Genomic DNA, 12236 nt, shown 5'->3' on the forward strand with positions numbered 1-12236 from the left:
TTTCGGAAGAGAAGCTTTTTGGTGCATTGAACGTGTAGATCACGCCCATTGCAGCTTGAATGGCTTACTCGTATTTCTAAGCGAGACAGGTTTAGATTCCCGTCTTCAGAGTACCTACTAATATATCTAATGTATAGACTTTTGGGCATGCTCTACGCCGAATGGGACAGTGTTTGCAGTGACTCATTGTGCTATATCGCAATCACCCCTCATCATGCCCTTTTCTTTTTCTTTCATTCCCTTTTCCCTTACCACCGTGAGATGTAGCAGGCTAACCCTCTTTCCAAGCCAACCTCTCTTCCTTCTTCTCATTAAACACCTTCTTCGTCTTCTTTCTGTCAGGGGGTAGCGGGGAATGGGTTGACATGAAATATATTTCTTTTTATGGTGGAGGGGCGGAGGGTGACATAGATGTCTGGCTATGATCACCATACTCCGCAATGGCTCACAAAGATTGGCATTTTACTAAGAGGGGCACGGTGTGTTATTACCCCGCATGATTTCAATGTTTGTCAAACCTGCTGGCTCTATCAGGCATGCACGTGTGACTGATTCTTTAGATCCCGAGTCTTTCGCCATTGTACAGGAAAATAAGTCAGCTACAGATTTCTGAGGCCACAAATAGAAGTGGCTCTAAATGAACTGAACAAGTATGGCGTGTGCGGGCTAGCGACGTCGTATATGTTGCTTCTTCTTAAAACGTGTGGCTCGTTTATGCATGGGAAGCCAATATACGCAGCGGATCGTATGCCGCTGCCGACCGTCACGTCCGCGCTATATATGCCGAGCTACTCATTCCGCATTTCAAGTCGCGTGTTCTTGACGTATTTGCTACGAATACGATGTGTAATATGAATGAGACAGTGCAACTGAACGCCTATTCTCCGCCCATCTGCACTAACCTGGCCTTTCTCCATGAATCTTCATGTTCTGACTTTGAATTGCTCCTTAGCCGCCACAGAAAGAGAGAAAAAAAACAAGAATATGGCAGTAATTCATGGCCGTCAGCATATAAGGGTGTTCGCTGTTTGCTTCCACACTTGAACTATTCAACACCCCCGCAAAAAAAGGAGCGAGCTCAGTACCACGTCCTCCTTTGCATTAGTGAACGCTGAGGGAATTCTATGAACTCTTACATTGTCTAGTTTTGTTTATTTCAGTAACGCGAACAAAAATAAGAACGCATAATCTTAATTACGACAAAACATATCTATCTTCTTATGGCACAGCATTTAAGTGGAAACAATCTCAGTAGGATAATGTTCATCAATTGGAGAAATACTGCTAATATTATTGATGATAATAACCCTTTTTATTGACATTAAAACATTAAACTTAGGTTACACATCATCAGACACCTGTACGGGTGCGATTTCTCTGGTTTTATGCGGTAGCACTTTACGGGTGACCTTTTTTCTTTCTACAAAAGAAACGTTCTTTTTTTCTTTTTTTTAGCAACTCTTTTGGCACGCACCATGGCGCCCAGTGGCTTGATCACGTCTTGCGGCTTATATATAAATCTGATATATCCATCCGATACACATATATTCATCCGATACACAGTCTGTCAGAGAAGTTACCGGTCAAGAGATTCGGGATAGCCCCGGCTGTTACATCGTGCAGTGACAACGTGCTGTAACCCCAACTTGAGACATAAATTTGAGTTCGGGTGAAAAGACAGTGGATTTAAATGGGGACGGATAAACGGAAATCACATGCATATATTCATCACACATGGATCATTCCGGGTCTCGGATTGAAAACTGCGCACGAAGGAATCGAAAGTGTAGATCAATGCCTCAGGCCAGTAATAGGTATAATTCAGAAAGTCAACGAAAACTCGACGCAAGTCTCTGCGAGTTGCATGTGGTTTGTAGGCTTCTTAAGAGAAAGAAATAAATAAAAGGAAGAGACAGGGAGGTTAACCTAGATGAACTGGTTTGCTACCCTGTATGGGGTGGGGAAAAGGGTCAGAAAGAGGATAGAAATAGAGAGATAAAAAATAAATTAGAAAAAAAACACATGCGCACACATTCAGGGAGTTCCAATCACAGTCGTTTGGACAGGCCGGTTGAACGCAAGAAGCGCAGGAGTGCCTTCACAGCCTTCTTATGCGACATAAAGTCCTGTCGGCAGCGCAGGATTCTTTCTTCCGAAAGAGGCTGGTTGTCCAGTTCATCTAGTGCGTTGCAGAGTGACTGTCTCTGCGAGCAATATTGTGGGCATTCACACAGAATGTGCCAAGTTGTTTCATCACTGCCACAATGGTCGCATGCAGCAGTGTCAGCCATTCCTATGCGGAACGCGTACGCGTTGGTAAATGCGACGCCCAACCATAATCTTCACAGCATAGTAGCGCCTCATCGGCGTAATTCCGGAGGAATTCGAAGACTAAGAGTTGGGTCCAAAGTACCTAACCGTGCATGGATGAAATGTGACTCGTTCCATTGTGACGAGGTGCGCTTGCGAGCAAGCATACGGAGTTTCCGTGCAGCGTCAGTTCTGGAAAGCGGAATTGATATTTCATCGCTTTCATTATGGGCAGAACGGGCAGCTCGATCGGCCCGTTCATTGCCAATTATTTCACAATGACTTGGGAGCCATTGAAAGGCTATTTCATGTCCTTCCTCAATGAGTTGGTGAGTCATTTTTGCAATCTCAAATACCAGCTGTTCGTACGGGCCGTGGCGTAAAGGTGATAGAAGGGATTGCAATGCCACCTTTGAGTCACTGAAAATTGTCCATTTTTGTGGCTGTTGGTCGTCGATGCATTGACATGCGGCACGAAGAGCTGTGAGCTCTGCTCCCGTTGATGTCGTAAGGTGGGAGGTCTTGAATTTTCTTGTCGTGTCTTTTATTGGTATAACAAATGATGCCATTGAACTCTTCTGTAAAACAGAGCCGTCGGTGTATACGTGTATACAGCCTTGATACGTCTCGTAGAACAAGAGCAGAGCAAGCTATCTAATGGCAAAATGACGAACGTGGTCTGTCTGCTGGTAAAGAGGCTAGGTGGTGGCAGGGTGTCCGAGCAATATGCCTTATATGTGTCCTGAGTGCCTCAACGTCGATATGTGTCGTGATAAGGTGGTCACCGGCGATAGCTATAGTAGCCATTGTCGACGCACTACGAGGCAAGCCGAGGCAAATCCGGAGTGCTTGGTACTGAACACTCTGTAGCGTACGAAGGCTTGTTTTGCTTGCATTGGTCAATGCCGGTAAACTGTACTGTAGAAAACCGAGAAAAAGTACTCTGTACAGCTGTATCATTGCACTGGGAGACATTCCCCAAGTCTTCCCTGCAAAGAACTTCAGTATATTACAGATGTCCATTAACCGTTTCTTCATGTACGAAACGTGATCGCTCCATGAGAGATTCCTGTCAATTATGACGCCCAAAAACTTGTGCGATCGAACGTATGGTACAGTTTGACCATTGATGCTTATAGTGTACTTATCCATAGGCTTTCGTGTAAAAGCTACGAGGGCGCATTTCTCGGAAGAAATTTTCACGCCTCGATTTCGTAGGTAGCGTAATGTTTCAGTGGCAGCTTTTTGAATTCTCCCTCGTAACTGCAGGCATGTTACAGCCGATGCCCAAACGCAGATATCATCTGCGTACATTGATAGCCTGACCGTGCTTGGCAGATGCTCAGTGAGAGGAATTAACGTAAGATTGAACAGCACAGGGCTGAGTACGCCACCCTGGGGGACGCCACAGTGGCTGTAATGTGGAGAGGTTGGACCGTCTGCAGTGCTGACAAAGAGGGATCGCATAGACAAATAGCTACGTATCCAGCGATACATCCAACCACCTAATCCTATATCTTCGAGAGCGGTGAGAACAGCTTCATGCGTAACGTTGTCATACGCCCCTTTAACGTCTAGGAACAAAGATGCGCAGAGACGCTTACGGCCTTTCTCGTGTTGGCCGTAAGTGACCAGGTCGACTACGTTGTCAGTCGATGCTCGACCACGCCGAAAACCTGCCATAGCATCTGGGTAGATGTTGTTCTACTCCAAGAACCACTCCAGGCGTCCCAGGATTATCCTCTCCATAACTTTTCCTACACAACTAGCCAATGCGATCGGACGATAAGATGAGAGCTCCAACGGTGACTTGCCTGGTTTCAGAAGTGGAACTAGGCGACTTGTCTTCCAGCTTGTCGGGAGCGTTCCATCTTGCCAGGATTTGTTGTACAACTCCAAAACGAGGATTCTCGCGCGTTCACCCAGATGACACAAGGCCCTATAAGAAATTCTATCGGGCCCTGGTGCCGACGTGCGTCCACACAAAGCTAGTGCTGCTCTGAGCTCCCCGATTGAAAAAGGCATATCCATGCGGGAATCCAGTGTTTGTGGACAATTAGTCGAGGGCAATAGGCTATTGGGCACTGCGAGTGGCCCAGATACTCTGGCACACAAGTCCTCTGCCACGTCAATGCCGCGTCTCTGTTCAGAAAGTGCGAGAGCTCTGAATGGTGACCACTGAGTGGGTTTTGAGCGGAGACCTCGTACCGTCTTCCACAATTGGGATAAAGGTTTTCGTGGGTCTAGTGAGTCACAAAAAACAGTCCAACGTTGTGACTCGAGTTTAATTATCTGGCGCTGAATCTTCTTCTGTATACGTCGAGCAATCCGTAAGTCTTCTATTGCCTCCGTGCGTCGGTATCTTCGTTCAGCACGCCGTCGGATTGCTCGAAGTCGTTCTAGCTCGATGTCAAATTCCATTACTTTGGAGAGCTGGTGAGGGTACATGTAGTATCGTGTATTGTGCTTTTAATTATCTCCTCTATGTCGATGGATATGTTTGCCTCACATTGCTCTTCCATGCGAGACTGGAATTTCAACCAGTCCACTCTCTGAACACTATCGCGTACCTTAGCATGGGACAATCCTTCGATTTTGACGTAAGTGGGAATGTGGTCACTTCCATGCGTTTCTATGTCTGGAAACCACTCAGCATGCCTGACGAGGCCTCGTGAGACAAAGGCCAAGTCAAGGCAGCTGCTATACCTTGAACCACGTAGGAACGTTGGACTGCCATCATTTAGCAAGAAAAGTCGGTTGTCGGAGGCGAAGGACACCAACTTTCTCCCTTTAACATTGGTCTTCGAACTTCCCCAGATTGTATGATGGACGTTGAAGTCGCCAATTATAATGCATGGGTGAGAAGTTGCTGACAGGATACCTTGTAGTCTTGTATGGTCGAAACGGCTTGACGGGGGGAGGTAGGCACCCACAATTGTGATGGTAAGTCTCTTTTTCACTGTTACACGTATATATTGATTGTCGTCATGGGGTGACACCGGATGATGGATGTAGGTGAGGTTGCGGCGAATGAACATCAGAACTTTGCTATTGTCCGCAGTTGTTGACGACATGAATGACTCATAACCAGAAAGTCTGATTTCTTTCTTTAAATTTTGCTCGCAGATGACAATGATGGGGAACTTATTGGTGTACACAAACCGACGGAAATCAGCGATGCGTGACCTCAGTCCCCGGGCATTCCATTGAATAATCGCTGCCTTTCGGACCTCTTCTCTGAAAGACAATGGCTGGTGAGCCATTATTTACTCAAGCGCTGCGAGTAGTGGAGTCAAAGCGTCCAGTAATTGCAATGCACTTCTTGCTGACGGTGTGTGCATGTTGCTTAACAACAAGCGAATGGCGTTAATTAACGGTCGCAAAAGAGCTATCACTTGCTGATCTGTGTTTCGCAAGTCCTCCATAGCAGCAGCTTGCTCTGAAGAAGACGGCTTCTGCTGCGGCTCTTCTGAGCGTTGTGTACGCGTAAGTGGAGGCCACTCTTCTGTAGAGACTTGCCTGCCCCTTTGCTCTTTTCCATCATCTGTGTTTGCCATGCTGGAAACTGCAGCTGGCGATCTTTTCTGATGCGTCAACTTATTGCCTGAAGTTGGCGCTGTTCGACGTGAAGACCTTCGACGGCGACGTCGTCTTCGCCGGATTTTCTCAGCAGCTTCTTTGTGGGTTGAGCTGTCTCGTACCATTTGCTTCAGAATAGAAAATTCTTTCTTTATGTGTGGACATTCTTTCGAAGAAGCCTTGTGAGCACCCTGACAGTTAGGACACTTCAGTGTGGTAGCGCTACAGTTCTCTTCCGCGTGTGGTTCGGCGCACCGGGGGCACGCTGCGGAGCTCCTGCAAACACCCTTTACATGGCCGATCTTCTGACAATTGAAGCATTGCACGCGTTTAGGAATAAACGGTCGAACTTGTTGACGAAAGTGGCCAACCTTCACGTATGCGGGAAGACAGTCACCTTTGAACGTTACTCTCACACAGCGTGTGTTACCAAGTCGTCCAACGCTGACGATGACGTTGTCTTGACTCGCTGGTTTTATAAGTATTGGAAGGTCTGCGTTTGGAATTTCCGTGGGCTTCTTAATATTTCTTGAAGTGCATATATGGACGAACATTCATAAACTAAATAAAATGAATAAATAAATAAATAAATGTCACCGTCCGCACCTGAGGTCCTTAGAAAGGCACGTAATACTTGTCTTGAACAGTTAAGTCAATAAGTAAGTCGCAGACCGCCGTGGTGGAGTATAGTTATAAAAGTGCTCGGCTGCTGAACCGAAGGTCGCGGGTTCGATCCCGGCCGCAGCGGTCGCATTTTGATGGAGGTGAAAAGACAGAAGCCCTTGTGCTGGTGCGATGTCAGCACACGTTAAAGAACACCAGATCATCAAAATTTCCGGAGCCCTCCGCTACGGCGTCTCTCATGATCATATGGTGGTTTTGGGACGTAAAACAACATATATTAGTGTTATTATTAAGGAAGTGGTAGCTACATCTGTGAGCTGGCAGTCTTGATCAATGGCGGTGAAAGTCCTCTCATCTTTGCCTAAACATGGCATGGGTATTTGACGACTGTCGTCGTTGTTGTTGAGAATGAATTCAAATTTGTATACAATACAGTGTGTATGTACACAATTCTGCATCCAGATGGCTCAGCCGGTGCTTGGCTGGCATCATCATTCCGGGCTTGCGCGTACAGCAAGAAACACGGCTTCTGCTATGGTGAATGACGACCTTCCACGTTGACAGAAAAACAATTTGCGTATAGATTTCGCCCATTCCCTCTTTTCCTTCTCAAGGCAGCAGGGGTGAATCTGGAGAAGATCCACTGTGTGGGCTGAATGACGCGTAGCATGTAGCGGTCTCTTCCAGATTGCACCACGTGTGCGTAGCCAAAAGCAGAGAGATAACAAACAGCGTGTCACGCCTTGGTGGGCATGCAGCGGCGCAATTCTTCAGCTGTTTCGGTAACCGTGTAACTGTGTCACTGCAATCGCTAGTCCGAACGAAAGGAGTTGGCGTGGCGTTTGCGTAATGTGCGCCTATGTCTCACTGGCGGAACTACGCAGTAGTGCCACCCCCTGAGTTATATTCGTGTATAACTCCAACTGCCTATTTGCGCAACAGGAAGACTTCACGTTTAGACGGGAGAATAAGCGTTACGGCTGTCTTTATACTAACCATATGAATTTGTTCAGGTTTAGTGTTAGTATTCAGTCTAATAATGACTTAAGTTCTGGACAGACAGACGTACGTACACTTACACGCAGGCACGCCGATAACAAAGCTCAATATGTTCCTAGCCTATCAATATACAACACACATGCTCCTTCGCGCTTCCCAACGAACATTGCGCGTCTTTAGACAGGAATAAATTAAAACAAGAGCCGCCCAAAAAACAATCGTTCCAATGCGCTTCTAGCGACAAAAGAAGAATAAGCGAACAAACCACGCAGAGTCGCACTTGAGCTTTTGGAAACTAGTCTTGTCCTGTATTATACAATTAACATTTTCTAAAGCACTCCCTCCTCTTAGTCTATCTAACTACCTTTTTCACCATTCAATGAGCAAGGAACAAATGACTACAGCTCTACCTATATGCACGACGCGTCGCGCGCTCATGTGCTTGCCTCTCAATAAACACACTGAAATATCACTACATGAGCAAAAGATGAAAAATCTCTCAACAGGGGTGTCGTTGAAGGCAGCGACATCCCTGTTCAGGGGTTTTTCATCTCTGCAAGCCCTCATCTACTTAATTTTGCCTTGTTCACATGTGCAAGGCCTTAGACTCAAATGAAGGAAGAGCTTCCGTGTTAACTCTTAGGACACGCTTCTATTTCGTAATTCGCTTTTCAATTCGAATCAGACAGACATATTGCGATGAATCGTTGTCCGGCTGAAAGCAGTGATCCGGCCAGTGGGGAGAAAATAGGAGGAATGCGATAGACATTCCATCTGACAATTTCCGTCACTTATCATTAGGCAAGCGTATGTAAAAGCTACAAAAGTCAAAGTGTGCATGCTTTTTGTGTCACTTCCTGCTCGCAATCTAAATTAGAAGCGAAAATACTTCCGAGCTTCAGCTAGGCCAAGCTCGGTGCGTAAGTGGCGTAACGTTCAAACGAACAAATGAACGTGGGTACTTGGGTGTTCTTACAGTTATGGTCAGCATAATGTATACACTCTGCAACGATAGCCGAAGAGACACCTTGGAATTCCAGTAATAATAACCGGTAAAATACGACAACCCAAAACCATGATATCATTATCAGAGACGCCTCAGTGAAAGGCTCCAGAAATTTCGACCACCTGGGGTTCTTTAACGCGCACTTAAATCTAAGTTCACGGGCTTCGAGCATTTTTGCCTCCATCGAAAATCCGGCCGCCACGGCCGGGATTCGATACCACGACCTGCGGGTCAGCTGTCCAGCGTCATAACACTAGACCACCGTGGCGGGTTCGACTTCAAGTAAAACATCGTCGTTAGAAGAGTGCAGCAGACATATTTGGGACATCGTGCCATGTATCTATACAGAAAGCTATGGCGAGTGTCGCAATATGGACCGTGAGGCCCTTGCCGTTTTTAATGGCGTCTCGTTTTGTTCGGAAGTCTTGCTGCCAATGTCTATTACGCCAGAATAACAAAATAAGAGTGTAGTAGAGCTTCCTGGGCGGTGCAGCATGCTAAAGTAGTAAACGCTACGTTAGCACGTAGACGCTGCTAATACAAGTGCACGCCCGTGGCGTATTGGATGAAATGTTTTCATGAGAGACCATCCCCTACAGATTTCGCCATCCGGTCTGTGTGCCAATCGATCACCTTTGGTGCGATGTCTCGGGTGCATAAGTGATGTATACGATCGCAAGCATGCATGACGCTCATATCGCATGGCACGTATCAAATTTTCGTCGCCTGTGCTGGCTACAGGCGCGCCCATACGGTATCAGCGGCGTCCCCTTTTGTCGCACGCTGCCGGTCGGCCCCGCGCATCCGCCCCGTTGTATTCGCCGGGCATCCTCGACTTGGCTCGTCTTCCGGAAGCCTTTGTGGGCCCCAAAACGCGAGCTTTTGCCTCAAATGCGGCCGGCCCGTCCGTGGACGGTGGCTTTCCCCTCGCCCGAACGCTTCTCATCCATGCTGTTCATGCATCGCGGCCGTGGCGGCTCGTGTGTGCGTGCGCATTGGCTGCAGGATGGCACAGTCTACTGCTGATTGAGCAAAACATTATGAAAAAGAGGAGCAGAGACAGAAAGCGCGAAGACCTTGCGCAGGGGGCCGAAGGACAGCCGACGTCCCTTCCAACACGCGCACGTATCCTTGTGTGTGAAAACACGCTTAGATCGTGCACATGGGCGCACGGACGAATTCCAATGGCGACATCATTTATACGCCTCGGGTTCGGCATAGTGGCCGTGGGGCAGAGCTCTCATTGTTTCGAGGGGGAAACGTGCCTCCGAGTCCTGTCTGTGGTGGTCCCGTACGTCGCCCTCGACAAAGGCGCAATGAGTCGGTTTTAGGCAAAGGACAGCTTCTGCAACATAAATTACGAGTGAACGAAAAAGGGAGATTGGGTGTTTGTGAATTAAGAGCAAATGAAGATGATCGTTATGATGAAAACAAAATAGAGGCTCGCGCGCGGTAGCCGCTTCCCAGTGGTCTATTCTGCAGAATATGTATCTTCTCGCTACATCCGATGTCGCATAGAAGCGCTAGCTGCTAAACGTTCTTACAAGTTCACTTTATCGATGAACTTTTTCCATTGTAGCCATATGCGGGACCAGCACCGAATAACTGTCGCGTACATATACGGTGCCGTTTACTGCTTTCTAAAGCGCGCTATGGCGGCGCGCTGCGCCCTATGCGGGGCGAAGGCCATGGTGGAAGCTGCTGGAATCAAGAATGCATTGTGTACGGTGCTATCTCATATTCAGAGTAGGGTGGAGTGAGATCTAATATCAAGAGAATGTGCGGAGAAGAACTTCTTCTTTTAAACATTCAACTCCATACTAACATATATTTTTGGCGTTCGCTTTGTCTCGCCATGTACAGATATGAAGTATTGTGCTAAAAAAGATCCGTAGGAAACCCCGAAACGAGCAAAACAATCCAGCCATACAGGTGATGACATTATCACAACCATGTTTATTTGGAACTGTTGGAAAGTCAACATTAGTTGTGGCCGTTTCTAAGAAGTGGTAGCATTGATCTGGCACTTCCTTGCCAACTTAGTGAAACATAGAAAACCGGGATGCTGTGAAACTGACAAGACACATGCTTTGTTTGCCAGAGAGAGAGAGAGAGAAAGGTGGAGAGAAAAAAAGGTAGGTATTAATGAGGGCGGATATCCGGGTGGTTTCCCTGTCCTGGGGAGGGAGAAAGGGGATGGGAAAGAATGAAAAAGATGAAGAGTTTCTTGTCAGAAAACCCGCTTAGCCTATACACCTTCCGCTTTTTATTTCAAGCTCAACGAAACTTTAGGTAAGAAGATGGTCGATCCTTCCGTCATAAAAATATCGGTATAACACGAAAGTGAAACTTGTCTTCGCAGATGTGGTTGACTGTTTATTTCGCACTGATATGCGAGAGCTTCCACCAGTGGCGTATGGCGTATAGCATCGTTTGGCGCGCATACACCCATCCTGACGCAGGTGGCATATTTACCTCTTGAGCAATTAACATCCATAATCATCACAAAACCTTTGTAATGCAATATCTGTAGTTAACATACACCTGAAAACGGAATATGCTATGCTGCGTCCCGCGCAAATACGGCATGAACAAGCACTGGTAGTCGACATGGACTCCTTCAATGCTTCGTGACTAGAGGGAAGTAACGGCAAAGCGTGGCATGCCAAATATTTGAAGGACATGCGTTTCAAAACATTTGAAGGACATCCCGCCTCACGCTACCAACCAATATGTCGCTTATATGTAAAAAAAAAGAAAAGAAGAAAAGGAAGCTTTTGTCATTGCATATTCTACAAAGATCATCTTGATGTGCTTTGATATATATAAAAAAAGGTTCGCAAAACAAGCAGTTGGTCATGCTTCTTGTAAGCATATACGATCTATTTCAGAATGCTGATAGCTCGTGAACGGTGAAAATTTGCAGCCGAGGCTTTCTGCTATCATCGAATACATGTATTCTAGTGAAATTCGTGCAAATCAATGACAACCTACGTTATTTCTATAAGTGAGCAGGTCGATTTTTATGACCTGTTTGCTCGGAGAAACTTTACTTTTGAATTTTTATTACACATCTGTCTTGTGGAACCGTCCTCGTGATTCCCCCCCCCCCCCCCCAAATAAAAAGAAAAAAATTAGGCACTCAACAGCGATTTCTGACAATTCAAGTTTCTAGACAGAATGCTTCGGAAAGTTCCGTGCATCGTATGCTAAATTTGCATAGTGATCCTCTTTCGGGAGTCCTTTAGGTTCGAATTGTTCGTACTGGCCAACTACAATGTGCGCGTGCCATAGTGCACATTGGACCATTCGTGTAGCCTATGCTCAGCATCTCGTTTTGCTTCAGTCTGACGGCTTCAAGCGGTGCGTACATTGTGTGACAGAGCAACACAGAGAGAAAGAGAAACTTTTTTATTAAAAGAAACTGATTTTTGCTGTCGCTTATATAACCGGTCTCATGTTTTATTTATTATTTATTACAAAAAGCTACGGTACCCGTGTTTAGTGCTTATTGTGTTATCCTAGAGGGTAGGGGGTGGCGGTTAATTACACACGTAAGGCTATAATAAACTGTTATAGAAAAGCAGTATTCAAAGAGCCTAAAAACTACCATGTAGAGATATCGCAACAAAAGATGGCACCACACAACATCCACAGAAGGTAAGACATCCCATTATAAAGATGCTCGGAGTAAATTTTACGCAGATTTGTATGAACT

At 46.3% G+C, this 12236-nt stretch overlaps 1 protein-coding gene across 1 annotated transcript in view; it reads right to left on the reverse strand.

The window, feature by feature from the left end:
- The window catches only part of LOC119161308 (cocaine esterase), a 76325-nt gene that overhangs the window by 39656 nt on the left and 24433 nt on the right, over positions 1-12236 (reverse strand). The gene's annotated exons all lie outside the window — the stretch shown is intronic.

This window comes from Rhipicephalus microplus, chromosome X (assembly GCF_043290135.1).
Source record: "Rhipicephalus microplus isolate Deutch F79 chromosome X, USDA_Rmic, whole genome shotgun sequence".
Taxonomy (NCBI): Eukaryota; Metazoa; Arthropoda; class Arachnida; order Ixodida; family Ixodidae; genus Rhipicephalus; species Rhipicephalus microplus.